Source organism: Suncus etruscus, chromosome 9 (genome assembly GCF_024139225.1).
Source record: "Suncus etruscus isolate mSunEtr1 chromosome 9, mSunEtr1.pri.cur, whole genome shotgun sequence".
In the NCBI taxonomy this organism is placed as follows: Eukaryota; Metazoa; Chordata; class Mammalia; order Eulipotyphla; family Soricidae; genus Suncus; species Suncus etruscus.
In genome coordinates, this window is record NC_064856.1 from 55,375,949 (window position 1) to 55,392,329 (window position 16,381).

A 16,381-nucleotide genomic window follows, 5' to 3' on the forward strand; every position below is an offset into this window, starting at 1 on the left:
GGAGGGAGGGAGGGAGGGAGGGAGGGAAGGAGGGAAGGAGGGAAGGAGGGAAGGAGGGAAGGAGGGAAGGAGGGAGGGAGGGAAGAAAAAAAATATCTGCCACAGAAACAGACAGGGGAAGAGGGCAAGAGGGAAAATGGGGACACTGATTCCAGGAAATGCGCAATGGTGACAGATGTTGTGCACTGTGACTGAAACTCAATCATGAACAATTTTGAAACTCTGTGATTCAATTAAAAATGTATTCATTAGGGGGCCGCATAGCATGAGGTAGGACGTTTGCCTTGCATGCAGAAGGACGGTGGTTCGAATCCCAGCATCCCATATGGTCCCCAGAGCCTGCCAGGAGCAATTTCTGAGCATAGAGCCAGGAGTAACCCCTGAGCATTGTCGGGTGTAACCCAAAAATCAAAAAAAAAAAATGTATTCATTAAAAAAAGTAAGCTGAGGCACCGGAGCAATGGCACAGCAGTAAAGCGTTTGCCTTGCATGCGACCATACTGAAAAAGACTATGAAATAAGCAATGAGAATATGAAGATAGATTGAAAAAATGAGAAATAGAAAATAGAAACATAAATAGAAACTAATAAATAATATAAATATTTACAAAAGTGTCACAGGGCATGAAGGAAAAAATTTATTCTGAGTCTCAAAGATTGTTCCAGAAAAGACGTGATCTCTAATGGAATGTCCAGAAGAGAGAGCTCAAGTACACTTGTGTAAGGTCCCAAGTATAATCTCTCAAGTAAGTACCAGTTCTCTTCATACTGTTAATATATTCTTTTTTGGGAGAAGTGGAGGAGTTGGGTCATACCCGGTGGCACTCAAGGCTATGCACTCAGAAATCGCTCCTGGCTTGGGGGACCATATGGGATGCCAGGGATCGAACTGGCATCCATCCTGGATTAGCTGCGTCAAGGTAAACAATCTACCACTTTGCTACCACTCCAGCCCGTTAATATATTCTTATAGGTAAATCTAATCTTTGTCTTTCCTTGTCTGTAAACTTCTTTTGTCTTCAGTGTCAATGTTTTTGGTTCTTTGTACTGGGGGGAATCATGGTATTAGGGAACGGGAAATTTTAGAGGGTGTTTAGGGTCTCTTCTAGCTATGCTTAACCAATATATTTTTATAAGAAGTATGCTTAAAAATATGTCACTATAAAAATGTATGTTGTATGTGAAGAAGTGGAGTCGTGTAATCATAACGCAAAGATGTATTAACTTGAATGGCAAAAAATGGATAACATCACTAAATTATCATGCTAAATCTTAACATGATATTCAGATTTAGGTTTGCCTTTTAAAATGTCAGCAGGAGCTGGTGAAATAGTACAAAGGTGAAGAAACATATCTTGGAGGACCCCAACCATCACCTGGAGCCTGAAGCCCCATCCCCAGAACTGCTGATGTGGCTGGAGATTACACAAAACCACAGGGCTCAAGCAATATAATAACCTCATCTCTTCACATTGTAATCCCAGTCCAACTGGCAGATAATCTCCAGAAGTCGTCTTCAGGTCTCACTCAGAAAGGCTGGAGCACACACACTTTGTAAGTAGGAGGCAAATCTGCTTCTATAGCCAATGTTGCATGATTCCCTGAACACTGCTGGGAAAGGCCCAAGCAAAAAGCTGCAAACAGTTCAGAGCAGTCAGATGTGGCCCAAAAGCATCTAACAATAAAAGAATAGGGGGTAAAAGTGAAAGCACAGCAGTAGGGTGTTTGCCTTAAATGCAAAGGACCCAAGACAGACCCTGTTTGGATACCTGGCATCCCATATAGTTCCCCAAGTCTGCCAGGAGCTACTTCTGAATGCAGAGCCAGGAGTAGCCCCTGTACGCTGCCATGTGTGGCCCAAAAACAAAAAAAAAAATAAAAAAATATAAAATAAATGCAAGAACTTGCTAGCAGTATAAAGTAGAATGAGTTAGAAAACTGGAAATTTTAAAAGATTCATGGTTCAATAATCTATTAAAAAAAAAGATAGCAGGAATAATGGTGGTAAGAGCAAAATTTAAATGATAAACATTAAAAATCACCTCATCTAAATTTAAATATATACCATGTTATAATAAAATTAATAATTATGATATATCTGACAATTACAACAAGTCTTTGACAAAACAAACCATATCATTCATTCTTCCTTGAAATTCCAGTGTCAATATAATACCCAGCATTTAAAAATACTTGTGGAACTGAATACTAAATTAAAAAGCATTATGACAACAAAAATATATTTAGGCTTACTATGTATAAGGCGTTTAATCTAAACACCTGCATGTACTATTATAATTTTTACTTTTATAAAAAAGAAAACAAAAGGGGCCAGAGCAGTGGCGTAGCGATAGGGTGTTTGCCTTGCACACAGTTGACCTAGGATGGACTGTAGTTTGATCCCCCAGCGTCCCATATAGGCCCCCAAGCCAGGAGTGATTTCTGAGCATATAGACAGAAGTAACCCCTGAGTGTCACCGGCTGTGGCCCAAAAAAACCAAAAACCAAAAAAAAAAAAAAAAGTAAACCAAAGTCCAGAAAAATTAAATTGCTAAACTTAAGACAACTAATAAATGTCAGGTATAGGATGCAAGCATAAATAATCTACTTCTATATTTAATTAACTACAGCAGAAACAAGAACACATGCAAATGAATGAAGGTAAAACAACCCTAATATGATATACTGGAGATTCCATAAAGTAAAATACAATATCACTAACAAAATAGGCACATATAACAAAGGGTTTGCATTTTAGAAAAGAGAATGAATGCAGTTTGGGACTCTTGAGACATAAAGATATCTGTGATATCAATAAAGCAATTAGAACTATTACTCTCGAACCCAAAAGTAAATTCATGACAAGAAATATAATCCCAGGAGTATAGTATATAAATATAAATATAGCATAAATATAAAACTGGTTTTATATAGCTAAATAGATGTTAAATACAGATGGCAAACAAAGCTAAGGAAATAAAAATCACCAAGAATACCAAGAGATTATAAAAGAACCCAAATGATTGGAGCCAGCGCAATAGCACAGTGGTAGGGCATTTGTCTTGCACACGGCTGACCCAGGATGGACCTTGGTCTGATCCCCATCATCCCATGTAGTTCCCCAAGTCAGGAGCGATTTCTGAGTGCAAAGCCAGGAGTAACCCCTGAGTGTCACCGGATGTGGCCCAAAAGCCAAAAAAAAACCTAAATGACATCATAGTGGAAATGATTTAGAAAAGCAAAAGAGGGGCTGCAGTAATAGTACAGAGAGTAGGGCATATGCATTGCACACAGCTGACCGGGTTCAACCCTGACATCCCATTTGATCCCCAACTTGCCAGTAGTGATCCTTAAGCACAGAGCCAGGAGTAAGCACTGTGCATGGTCCCAAAAAGCAAAATAAAAATGAAAAATAAAGGAAGTATCTTTAAAGTATCTTTGAAGAAGCTTATGAAGATAGTCAAGAAAAGGAGAGGGGCCGGAGAGATAGCATGGAGGTAAGGTGTTTGCCTTTCATGCAGAAGGTTGGTGGTGCAAATCCTGGCATCCCATATGGTCCCCTGAGCCTGCCAGGAGCAACTTCTGAGCATAGATAGAGCCAAGAGTAACCCCTGAGTGCTGCCGGGAGTGACCCAAAAACCAAAAAAAAAAAAAAAAAAAGGAGGAGGAAAGAAGAAATCAAAGAAATAATTATAATCGAGAAATCCAGAAAAATGTCAAGAAACTGACAATTATCCATAATACACAGTCAACAGAAATTAAGTAGATTGAAGACCAAGAATAATCCATAAATCCAGCTATCAGCTTTCAATAAATTTAGGAAAGTCATTGGTTAATAAATAAGAAGAATCATGTCCAATGAACACAGTCACCATGTCTGTATACGGACAGCTCCATACTCACTCTATTCTGAAAAAGATGTATACCAAGCCATGAAAAATTATGAGTACACGGGCCACACAGCTGAAAGATGGCAATCTTGAGAGGGTGGGTCAAGGCCCCTGCTCTGCCAAACCTACACCAGCTGCACCCATTACACACGGCTTTACCCATGGTCATACTCACTACTTTTCTATGGGTCTCTACAGAGACACCTATCTGACCAAAATTCCAGGTACGATGGTATTTGGGCTAATATTAATTTTTTGGAGTGCAGCCAGCCTCCTCTCCACCCCACCCACTGCCTTATAATTTCCAGAAGGCCTAGCAACTGAAACACCCCACAAAAGCCACAGTATCCTATAGTGCTTACGATTTAGACGCCAATGTGTAATTTTTTAAATAAGCCAATGTGTACTTAAAGTCACCTAATGTTCAGAAATAAAACTAGTAACAGAATGATCAACTAGCAACAAGAACTTAATAAACCTTTTGACAATGACTATATGACATTATTGTGAGATACAATAATTCTCACAAATTTTCTTGTTGCTGTACTTTTTTTTCTTAAACATTTTAATAATTTTGCTCCCCTTACCTGGAAATAAGTGTATTGTGATCAGCTATATCAACTATGTGAATCATGGTCTTAAAATAAGTAATTTCTACATAAAAAATATAACTATGGGGGCCAGTGAGGTGGCGCTAGAGGTAAGGTGTCTGCCTTGCAAGTGCTAGCCAAGGAAAAACTGTGGTTCAATACCCCAGCGTTCCATATGGTCCCCCCAAGCCAAGGGCAATTTCTGAGTGCTTAGCCAGGAGTAACCCCTGAGCATCAAAGGGGTGTGGCCCAAAAAAACAAACAAAAAAATTATATATATAACTATGTATAATATATAATATAAAGATATGTGATATATTTATGCATAAAAAATGTAGCAAAGGAGCCAGAGTGATAGCACAGTGGTAGGGCGTTTGTCTTGCGCAGTGCAGCCAACCCAGAATGGACATGGGTTTGATCCCCCGCATCCCATATGGTCCCCAGAGCCTGCCAGGAGTGATTTCTGAGCATAGAACCAGATGTGGCCAAAAAAAACAAGGAAAAAAAAATTTATATATATAACATTGCAACAGGTAAGACACTTGCCTTGTAAAGAGTTCAATCCCCAGACAAACCTACACCAGGAATAAATCTTAAGCACAACTCAAGGGTGTTTAAAAAGCCTCAGGATTTTTTCAAGTAAAGAAAAGAAGTAAAAGAAAGTAGTAGGTTATGAATTTTAAAAAGATAGAGATAACTGACATAAAAAAATAGGTATGGGATAAATCTGAGAAAGAAAAAAAAAAGACTTACTCCTTTCTCTGAGAATGCAGAAAAACCTTAGAGAATGGATAGGTGCCACTTCAGGTGCCTGAATTTTGAAAAAGGAAAGCTATTCTCTGCTATCCTTTCTTCATCAATCATTCCTCACTCATCCAAAAGAGTAGAGGCAGTAAAGAGAAAAAGGTAAGAATGTGATAGGCCACAAATGAAGCATCATATTTTCAGATGGCTTCCTATAAACCATCAAATACTTCCACACAAACTAGCACCCATCAACAGCTGGGATACACTGGAAAAGATACTTAACCATCTGCCCAATTACTTAAGGTACTGAGTGAGTAGGCATAGGCTGGGAAAGGCAAACCTAATCATTAAGGGAACTGATTTTTGAAGTCTCACCTATTTCTCAATGTCATCCGTAGGTGGTTTCCTTAAATATTGCCCAGGTTTTGAAATACAGCCCCTTTATTATTTTCAAACCAAAACTGTACCACTTAATACCTAGGAGAACCCTGACTGATACTAGGTTATGAATGTTTACAGAATAAAATCTCACAGACATCTCATCTGAGGACTAAAATAAAGGCTTTTGGATAAAAGAAAACGAAAAACATAGTAGTAAATAAGCATGAGTTAGCTCTGAAGTCCTAAACAAAAGTCTGATCAGCTCTCATTTTTCTGGCTGTGACTTTAAATAAATCACACAGATGAGTCCCAAACATATGCCTGGCTGTTGATAAACTGGGGCCAAGCATGCAGATTCAGCAAAGAAAGTAAACACATCCAAAATTAAACTACATTCAGCTTCTAGAAATCAATTAAAAGACTGAGATTTTCTACCTTGTAATATACCTGGAGATCTGCTTCCACTCAAACTGTTGGCCAACAATTGCATTTCTAAGAAAGCAACACTGAACAGGCCTTCAGAACTTTTCATCACTACCACCACCATCACCAAACCCTGGCCCAACTCTTTTCAAAAACATAGAAGAGTCAGTGTCTCAGAATCCAAAAGCTAACATTTAACCTAAAATCTGCTCACAGGCTAGAGTGATAGCACAGGAGGTAAGGCACTTGCCTTGTACATAACTGACCCAGATTTGATCCCCAACATCCCATTAGTTCCCCAAGCTCACCAGAACTGACTCCTAAATGCAGAGACAGAAATAATCCCTGAGCATTGCCAGGTGTACCCCCTCCCAGAATAAAAAGTAAGCAGCAAACAAAACAAACCAACAAAAAAACTGCTCACATAAATACAAAACTTTAGTTTGGGATTATCACCTCTTGAGATTCATACTCCCTGTTAATCCTGCAAATTTCCGAATAAAACAGAGAATGGAATCACTACCCTAATACTCTGGGCTTTACCCCACAGAAAAGTAAGAATTAAAAATAAAATTAATTTAAAAAAGGAAATAAAAATAAATTATTCCTTTTCACTTAGTCATCTTCAGCGTTGGGGGTTGGGAGTGGGCAAAGGGGAAAGAAGAAACAGAGCTTTCAGACCCACAAATGGCTGAGGTCCAACACTTACCTTAGGTGAAATAGACTCATTACAGGTACTCCACAAAGGTGTCTAACAGAGGAGGCACAGAACAGGAAGGGCTTATGAACCTTTGCCCTGGGAGAGGCAAAAAGAGGGAGGGAAATGGGGGCAGGGATACAACTGCAACAACTACAATAGACAGGAAGAGATCAAAATGGCTTTCCAAGAATAGGTCAGTAAAGTTCTGAGGCTCTTCTCTCCCTACAATGGCTCTTCCAAATTTGCTAAATGATCAAACACAGTAGAGGTATGATTGGGATATTATTCAAATCTATATTATACCCAAAAGTAGAAAAACATGATTCAAATCTGACTGGGATATAATTGTGGGAGAAGAAGAAAGAGTAACTTCACTCTTTAAGGAGTTTGACTTACACAAATCTTCTGGGCTTTTCTATCCCTTAGACCTATGTTTATAAGACAAATGGATATCAGTGTATAATCTCAACTTACTCCTTTTCCTTTCCCCAGTAGTACCTACCTCTGCTTCTTATAAGGAATCTCCTCTCCTAAAACTGGCAGAGTCCTTATAACTCACAATACAAACCTTTGCCACAATAGGAATCCCCTTTACCACATTAAGTTCCCCTGTCATACATTATCTCTACCCCTTAGGTGATAATGACAAAGGCATCAAAGAGGAGGTGAGTCTGAACTAGATCTAAAAGAATGAGAAAAGTTCACTGGTCAAAAATGGAAGGGCATTCCTAGTGGAGGAATCTGCTACCACAAGATTTTAAGGCTCAAAAAAGTAACATGTTTGTTAGGGATCTGTGAACAATTTATTCAATCAAGAACAAAGAGACAGAGAGTAGCAGGAGACCAGGCTGGAGAGGTGAGCTGAGGACAAATGATGCAACATTAAAGAATCTGGATGTTGTCTGACAGAAAACAAAGAGCCAAAAGTTTTTAGGCAAAGGAATTCCGTGATCAGATTTGTATTTTTAGGAAAATCATTCTAGGAATGGATATTTTAAAAAAAGGCAAGTTGAAGGCACGGAACTGTTGGAAAAGAAGAAAAATCCAGATGACAAATGTGGAGGACATAAATTTAAACTTTATAGTGAAGATACAGCAGGGATGATGAAAGATAACAAAAAAATGTACAAAATTTCAGTAGCTACTTAAATATAGGTGGTGAAAAGGTGGGGAGAGTGGAGGCTGACACTAAAGTCCTTTACTAGATATATATGGCACCTCAGTCCAGGAAATGTTATTTTAAGGCTACCTGTGAAGAAAGAGTAGATCACTAACTATATGTAATTAAAACATAAGGACATAAGCAAAATAATCATCTTATTATATTTTTATATTTCACATTTTTATTAAGTTGAAATTATCTCTTCTTGCATCTCTCTCTCTCTCTCTCTCTCTCTCTCTCACACACACACACACACACACACACACACACACACACACACAAACAGATTGAGAACTCCTGGAGACCTAATAAAACCAGTCTTAATTATCAAATTAGTTCACAAATGGAAATATGGAAGAGCAAACTATGTGACATATTTCCAAAATGATCAAATGATAAATGCATGTTCTCCTTGACTCAGAAAACTGTATGTCACTTCCTAAAAGAGGAATGTTATAGAAAGCTGGATATCAGTATCACCATCACCACAGGGCTATAAGCCAAAATCAAAATACTTAGGCACTACTATTCAACAGAGTTCAGTACACTAAAGTTTATCAAAACCAATTATTTCTCCAGTATAACTGAAAATTTGGTCAGTCTTTAAAAGCCCTTTGATATATAACTTGATTAATCCTATTTCTTTTTTTTTTTTTTTTTTTTTTTTTTGGTTTTTGGGTCACACCTGGCAGTGCTCAGGGGTTATTCCTGGCTCCAGGCTCAGAAATTGCTCCTGGCAGGCACAGGGGACCATACGGGGCGCCGGGATTCGAACCGATGACCTCCTGCATGAAAGGCAAACGCCTTACCTCCATGCTATCTCTCCGGCCCCGATTAATCCTATTTCTATGTCACTGCAAAAATATTAAACAGACCTGTCTTCCCTTTATCATCAATCTAATTTCCTTTGAAAACAAAACTATAAATTATAAAAATTGCATTTGCCAGCCCAATGTCCCCCATAACAAATCACAAAATATATATCCAGGCCATTACAATTCTTCATATACATTATGTTTTTTAGACAATCTCACCTTCATTCTCTGGCAGGGCTGAATGCAGGGGAAGGAGGACAGGAGGGAAACTGGAGACATTGGTGGCAGTAAATGTGCACTGGTATAAGGTGTTGTATATTGTATGACTGAAACTCAATTATGAATAACTTTGTAACTGTGACCAAAAAATAAAACACTGTACTATGAACAACCTTGTTCATAGTGGTTAAATAAAGTAATTTAAAATATTTTTTTCTAAGTCACTCAGGCACAGGAAATCAAATTTTGGGTCCAACTTTACCATATTCTGATGTGACCTCTGGCTTCTGAACAACTCATTATAAAGTATAAATTCCTCCCATCCTATGTGAAAAGTACCCATGGAATCCAATAAAAATGTGAGACTTACATGTAAAACACAAATAGTATCAGATATCATGGGTTATACAGAATTAGCATATAAACATGTTTCCTCATCTGTGTTTATGAAAATGCACAATACTTTCCCAATCACTAGAAAGATGGGGAAAGGAAATCAGAGGATACTTATAGAATCCGAGGGCACAATTATGTGTCTATTTGTTCACTTCAAAATGTAGACTTCTGGGCAATTAGGAGCAAAGTTCTTTTCTGAAAAGGGGTGGTAGATCAAATGTTTGGGAATTTCTGCTCAACAAGAACATACCAATTTCTAGATTTCATGAACCAGTTAGAAATAAATGAATTGGGGAGGGCAGATACAAAGGAGTCCCGGAATGTTCAAGTGGGGAGGGAGTCTCCCAGGGATATTGACCAACCCAGCTAGAGGTTTGATGCAAGGACCAAGGATGTGGTGTTCTTCAAGCTTTGCGGTATCAGGGATCACTCAGGCCATCCCAAGGGTGGATCAGGAGCCTCCAGGGGCACCCTGTGATACACAGAGGATAATGTGATAACTGGACTCAAACCATGGCCCATTACATTCAAGGCATGCACCCTAATCACTTTATTCTTTCAGTAACAGAAATATTTTTTTTCTTTTTGGACCACACCCTATGATGCTCGGGAGTTATTCCTGGCTATGCGCTCAGAAATCACTCCTGGCTTGGGGGACCAGATGGGACACAGGGGATCAAACCGAGGTCCATCCTAGATCAGCCGCCTGCAAGGCAAATGTCCTACCACATGCTATCACTACGGCCCCAGAAAAATAGTTTAATGTTTAAAAATCATTGCTTATTTTAGCAAATAAGAGCATTTTAATTAAACCACCTAGGAGGCTGTATAAACAGTACAGTGGCTAAGGAGCTTGTTTTGCATGTAGCTGACAGAGCTTCTATCCTCAGCATCCCAGATGATACCCAGAGTCCATTGAGAGTGATACCTGAGCACAGCAGGTGTGGCAGTGGTGTTGTGTGTGTGTGTGTGTGTGTGTGTGTGTGCGCGCACGTGTGTGTGTCACAAACAAAAAATAATCAACCCACTTGGTGTAGTGTGTGTGTGTGTGTGTCACAAACAAAAAATAATCAACCCACTTGTCTATATTCACCATTATTTCATTAATGGGAACAGGTTAACACCAAATAAAAAAAATTAAAAAAAAAAAACACCAAAGAATAACAACAATGATCTTCCTGTTAAAAATCTCATGTTTTATGAGTTTACTATATTAATGAGTTTATTCTATGTTTCATCCTTTCACCTTGGCTGAATAAAAAAATTTATCACAGAGGCTGGAATGGTGGTGCAAGCGGTAAGGCCTCTGCCTTGCCCGCGCTAGTCTAGGGAGGACTGCGGTTTGATCCCCAAGCGTCCCATATGGTCCTCCAAGCCAGGAACAATTTCTGAGCACATAGCCAGGAGTAAGCCCTGAGTGTCACCGGGTATGGCCCAAAAACCCAAAAAAGTATTTTTTTTTATCACAGATGGGCCACCATAGGAGTCATTTTTTAAACTATATTACCAATATGTGTAGACTCTAGTAGGTTCTGATCATCTAAGGAAACTGCCAATAGCATGATAACCTGTTTGCCCTATAAAGAAAAGCAATGAAAGCATACCATAAGCAAAACCACTGGTTCTAAGGTTAAGATTTCAGAACAGGCAGGAGCCAATGGGTAAGCCTTAACTCACTGTGTAGTTTAAATGACAAGACCTAACAGCTCCTGAGATTCTTTGGCAGACACACAGATAGGATAGGAAAAGCTGGTTGATGAAAAGAAAAGTGGCCAACATCACAGAATGTCAACCCAGCTTCCGGAACTTTCAAAACTGTCAGATGTATGTGGGCTGGCAGAGCTGCAGATCAGTAAATAAGGAATAATGGAAACCCAGTAACAGGTGGTGGAGGGAAGGATGAACTGCTTAGACTGGTACGTTTTAGGGGTATTAAAAATATTCAGTCTCTTGACTGAACAGTGACTAGTTTGGGGCATAAACATGCCAAAACTCATCAAACATATGCTAAAAAATTAGAGGTTTATTGTATACAAATTTACCTGTGCTGATGATGGTTTTAATTTGACATAAGAAAAGGAGGGCAAAGTCCTGTTCCTGTTCGGAAGCCTAGTGTTGACAGTCGCATGCGGTGTGGCTTCTATAAAAGCAAGAACGCACAATTCCAAGTAATTGGTCAATTCATTAAGAGATCCACTACCCCCAAACGCTCAGACTGGGTGCAGAACAGTAGCAGAGTTCAAGTTGCCCAGACAGAAGAAAAAGCACCTATAGTCAAGAGCTGGAATCTCCTTGAGGCATTCTCCAAATCTGAAGCCCCGCGAGGAAGGAAGGACCTTAAGGACTCCTGGGGTCATCTTGTGCAAGATTAATTAAATCCCTGAAATAATTCTCATGGTCAACTACTCATCATCATCGTGTTTTGTTTATTTTTCACCCCCCCCCCAACAAAAAAGTATGATCAGGAGTGAAAGAGACAAGTTCCCAACACTTAACACTTGTACCCAGCTTTTCCTACTCCGGCTCTCACTCAGCCTACAGAATCAATCTCTGCTTCATGCCCAAACCTTCAAAAATCTCCATTCCTTTCCTCTGATTTCCTTGCTCTCGACTCCCTCAGGAAATCACCCCCAGAAGGCACGATCGCCGCTTGCACCCCCAGACTCTTTGCACCTCCCAGCACAGGCCTTTTTTCCCCCTCCACACTCAGGTCTCAGGGGGCTCCCCCACATCCCTGCGCTTGAGCACCAGCCCCCATGTTCCCTTCCACTTAGCACCTCCGAAAGCACCCCAGCAACCCCCCAAGCAAGCCACGTCCAGTCCCCACTCGGCTCCTTCACCTGGCTCACTTACCTTAAGACACCCACCCCGACCCCTCATCACATGCCAGCCCCTCTCTCCTCTCCCAAACCAGGGCCATCAGCAAGCCAGGACCATCATCAATTCATTCCCCCCAGTCCCCTCGGAGCCTCTGGGCCCTGCGGCCCGTACCTACTGTTCCACTCAAGAGAACCCCGACCCTGACCAGGCCCGATCCCAGCCGACAGCGCCGCTGAGGTGAGTTCAGGCCGCCGCCATCGCTCCTCAGGCGCACCAGCCGCGCCGCGCCGCGCCCCGCCCCGCGCCCCACGCAACCCGCGCCCCCGCGCCCCTCTCGCGTCACCGCCCAGCGACGCACGACGGAGCCGAGGCGTGCCCGCTCATTGGCTGAGCCCGGCCGACACCTGCGCGGCGAGGCTGGTTTCCTAGCAACGGCCGGACGCAGGGGCGGGGTCGCGGCTGGCGTTCCTAAACCTGCCGGAGAGACGCCTCTTCTCCGGCCCCGCCCCTCGGAATCAAGCCCGGCAGGTCAAAGGGCAAAAAGATCTCTAGGAGAGCTTTGGAAGCCTGAGGGGAGGAGGAGGCAGAGGCTGTGGAGGGAAGGAAGGTCGAGCCGGAGGGCAGAAGGCGGGTCCTCAGGAAGGACGTACTTGAAGGGCCCGGGACACCTGGGGGTGGAGCTTGGGAGGCAACTGCGGCCCAAAGGCTGGCCTGGGGGAAGTGGGCGGGGTGTATGGGAGTGGGCGGGGTTTGGACCGTAGGCGTGGAGTGGGCGGGGTTAGTGGCGAAGGGTAACGCCTCATGAGGGGCGGGGCGAGCAGGTGTGCTGAACGGACTTTCTTAAAGGGCGTGACCTCGAGAGAACGGATCGATCCCATCTTTTTTTGTTTTTTTATACACCGTCTACGCATCTGACTTGCATCGTAGTAGCGAAGCGATGACCCAGTAACAACACCTGGGGATAAGAGACTCTGCCCTACTCAGTGTCTCAAAGAACACAAAAACAAATAAAAACACAATGTCAGGCTGGATTACAGATTCTAGAACCTCCTCTCTGCCCTCCTGACTCTTGCAGTTTAGAAGCATTTAATTAACATGGTTTATGTTGAATTGAGGATGAGGGTAAAGTACTGCAGTGTCTTCCAAGAGAAGGTGATATCTTCTTGACTTTCAAGAAACAAGCAAGTGAGAAATCTCGGACAGTCTTGCTGTTCCTTTAAAAGTAATGTACTTGGAGCTAAAATAATTCCCTGATTCTGACTGTACTCGGTTCTTATGATAACAAGGAGAGCGGAGCCATAGTACAGTGCTTGCCTGCCTTGCACACCGTGAACCCGGATATGATTTGGGTGTGTCCTAAAAGTCAAACAAACAAGATGATAATAATGGAAAAGCATTTAGAGCTCCCGAGAACTCTCAGTGCTATTTTTTGCGACTTTTCTGTACACTTAAACTTCAAAATAAAAAGTATTTTAAAGTTAAAGAAATGGCAAGGCAGGAACATGGAGGTTCTCTGGGAACAAGAGATAACATTGAAACACAGGCAAAGAAGTCACATACTAAAAAGAACTTTGTAGATTTGTTAAAGGGGTAAATTGTTATTCTTGGGATTATAGAGTTCTGTAAAGAATTTTAAATTGTGGTTAGTTGATAAGACCCAATTTAGAATATAAAGATTTAGAGAAATGAACATGTGGACATTACATGAATATGAGAGAAAAATAAAAATTGAAAACATGATTAGTTTAAAAAATAAATAGAAACATGATTTTTTTTTTGAGGATTTGGGGATGTTTTTGCCACAACTGGTGGTACTCAGGGATGTCTCCTGGCTCTGTGCTCTAAGCAGACTCCTATTGGGGCTCAGGAGACAATATAGGATGTTGGGGGTCGAATCTGGGTCAGCTGCATGCAAGGCAAGCACCCTTCCCTCTGTAATATGGCCCCAGCCCCAAAGCTGATGTTTAGTTTATAAAAGGTCAAATATTGATAAAATTAAACTATGTTTTGTAAGTCAGGACAGTGATTGGGAAAATATTGACTGGTCACAAGTAGAGTGGGATTATCGATACAAGTGCCAATTACATAAATGTGTTAACTTTAATAAAAGTTAAAGTATGCATTTAGAAAATGTACACTTTCCTGATTTCTTATTATGGTGGCATTGATTTATAACACTGTGGGGTTTTTATTACTGTACTGGTTTGCTTTTCTGCAAATATATATTACTATGCAAAGCTCTAGATTTCCTATAATGTGTGCATTTTTTATATCTGTTTTTTCTAGTTACTGCATTGTATAATAAACCACCCCAAACTTAGGAGTTTAAAGCAATAGCTGTTTTATTGTGATCACAAATTCTTCAAAATCTAACAATGCAGAAATGACATGTTTCTCTTCCATGATACCAGGTACCTCATCTGAGAAGCTCAAATACTTCGCAATGAGTCTGATGACTGGAAATCATCTGCCAGATTTTTTACTCGCATATCTGTTGCCTGGACTGGAACAATTTAAAAGCTGAGCTCTGTTGGAACTGTTTAATAATGGGAATGGGAGTCTTGATGTAAAAGTCAATTACTTGAGTATGTTATGTCAGTTTCATTTAATTTCATGATATTTCAGAGTCAACGTAGGTGCCAGTTTAGGGATATTACCTATCTTTTATGTCAATTCCATGCCAGTTTCAGTGTACAATACCACACTTCTTGCTTCCTATAGTTTTCACTATTCATAGTGTGGAGGATAGCTTCTAAGAGAGATTATCCTGAAAATGAACTTCTGGTAAAAGAGTAATTTGAAAGAGCCAGAAGGAAGCTGGTATGACCTCGCAAACTGTATAACATAAAACTCAGAAGACACATCATTAACTCCTCTATTGATTGAAACCAATACAAAATGGAGAGGAAAAAAACGCAAGAGAGGAGTTAAAATAAAACTGTGCCTACTGAGTTCAATGCTGCTATGTACCTAACATATTACTGTGAAATATATGTAAACCACTTTGCTCACAATAAAAATTATTTTTAATAAAAATTATTAATAAAAAAGTAAAACTGTGCTTATTTCTTAAATATGCCTCAACAAACATTCAACCTTGGCTTTACTCAATTCTTTTTTTTTTTTTTGGTTTTTGGGCCACACCCGACATTGCTCAGGGGTTATTCCTGGCTGTCTGCTCAGAAATAGCTCCTGGCAGGCAGAGGGGACCATATGGGACACCGGGATTCGAACCAACCACCTTTGGTCCTGGATCGGCTGCTTGCAAGGCAAACGCAGCTGTGCTATCTCTCCGGGCCCCTTTACTCAATTCTTATCACTGCAAAAGAGAAGAAAAGTAATACACACACAAACTGCCATAATAATATATACAGTTATGATCAATAATAGGTATTTTGACTAAAAGGTTAGAGATAGGGGTAAAAGAGAAAAAAGCAGATGGGGATATAATGAGCTCCATTATAAACCCAGGGGGCTAACCATGACTGCTGAATATCCAAGTGAGAAATTAGTGACATAATCCACAGCTCGAAGAGTTCTTGAGATCCATTAGATGAGTGAAAATATTCTGTGCATGAGCACCACTGGTTATAGAAAAAGAAGTTTGGAAGGGGTCAGTGAGATAGTACAGCAGCCAAGGAATTTGCTTTGCACATGGATAATTTGGGTTCAATATCTAGCATCCCACATGATTCCCTTAACCCCACAAGTAGTGCTCCCTTAGCACAGACCCTGAAGTAAATCCTGAATACTGCTGGGTGTGACCCAACATTCCCCCCAAAAAAGATGGAAAGAGAGAAGATCCAGGGTTAAGTCCTAAAAATTATCAACAGAAGGGACAAGCATAATGGTTTATAGGGGGAAAAAATTAACAAATCAAGAAATTATAGTGTCAAGAAACTATAAGTAAAGAAAGTTTCAATAATAGTAAATATTAATAACTATATATTTTACATTCAAGAAAGTACAAAAGTACAAATCTTCCCCGGACAAAGTACTTCACGGGTTCTCCTTAGTATTTTTTTTGTAAAATCCAAGCTTTAGAACATGACTGACAAAGCTCTTTCTTGAACTGTACTCGGTCTACTGTTTAGCCTAATCTAGCATTAATCCCTTAGATTCTCTATAAAAACTAAGCAATGCTCCTCTAGTCACCCATGCTTTCTTATGTTCCTATAAATCTGCACACACTAAGCACTTTGTCTCTAGTATTCTTTACTCTCCTGTTCCTAACCCTG

The 16,381-nt window shown here is 40.5% G+C and overlaps 1 protein-coding gene across 2 annotated transcripts in view; it reads right to left on the reverse strand.

The window, feature by feature from the left end:
• The window catches only part of FHIP1B (FHF complex subunit HOOK interacting protein 1B), a 30,180-nt gene extending 17,771 nt beyond the window's left edge, over positions 1 to 12,409 (reverse strand). For both annotated transcript variants that reach the window (XM_049780255.1, XM_049780254.1), the window contains exon 1: positions 12,315 to 12,409. The gene's annotated coding sequence lies outside the window, so the exon portion shown is untranslated. The remainder of the gene's footprint in view (positions 1 to 12,314) is intronic.
• Positions 12,410 to 16,381: the final 3,972 nt, after the last annotated feature.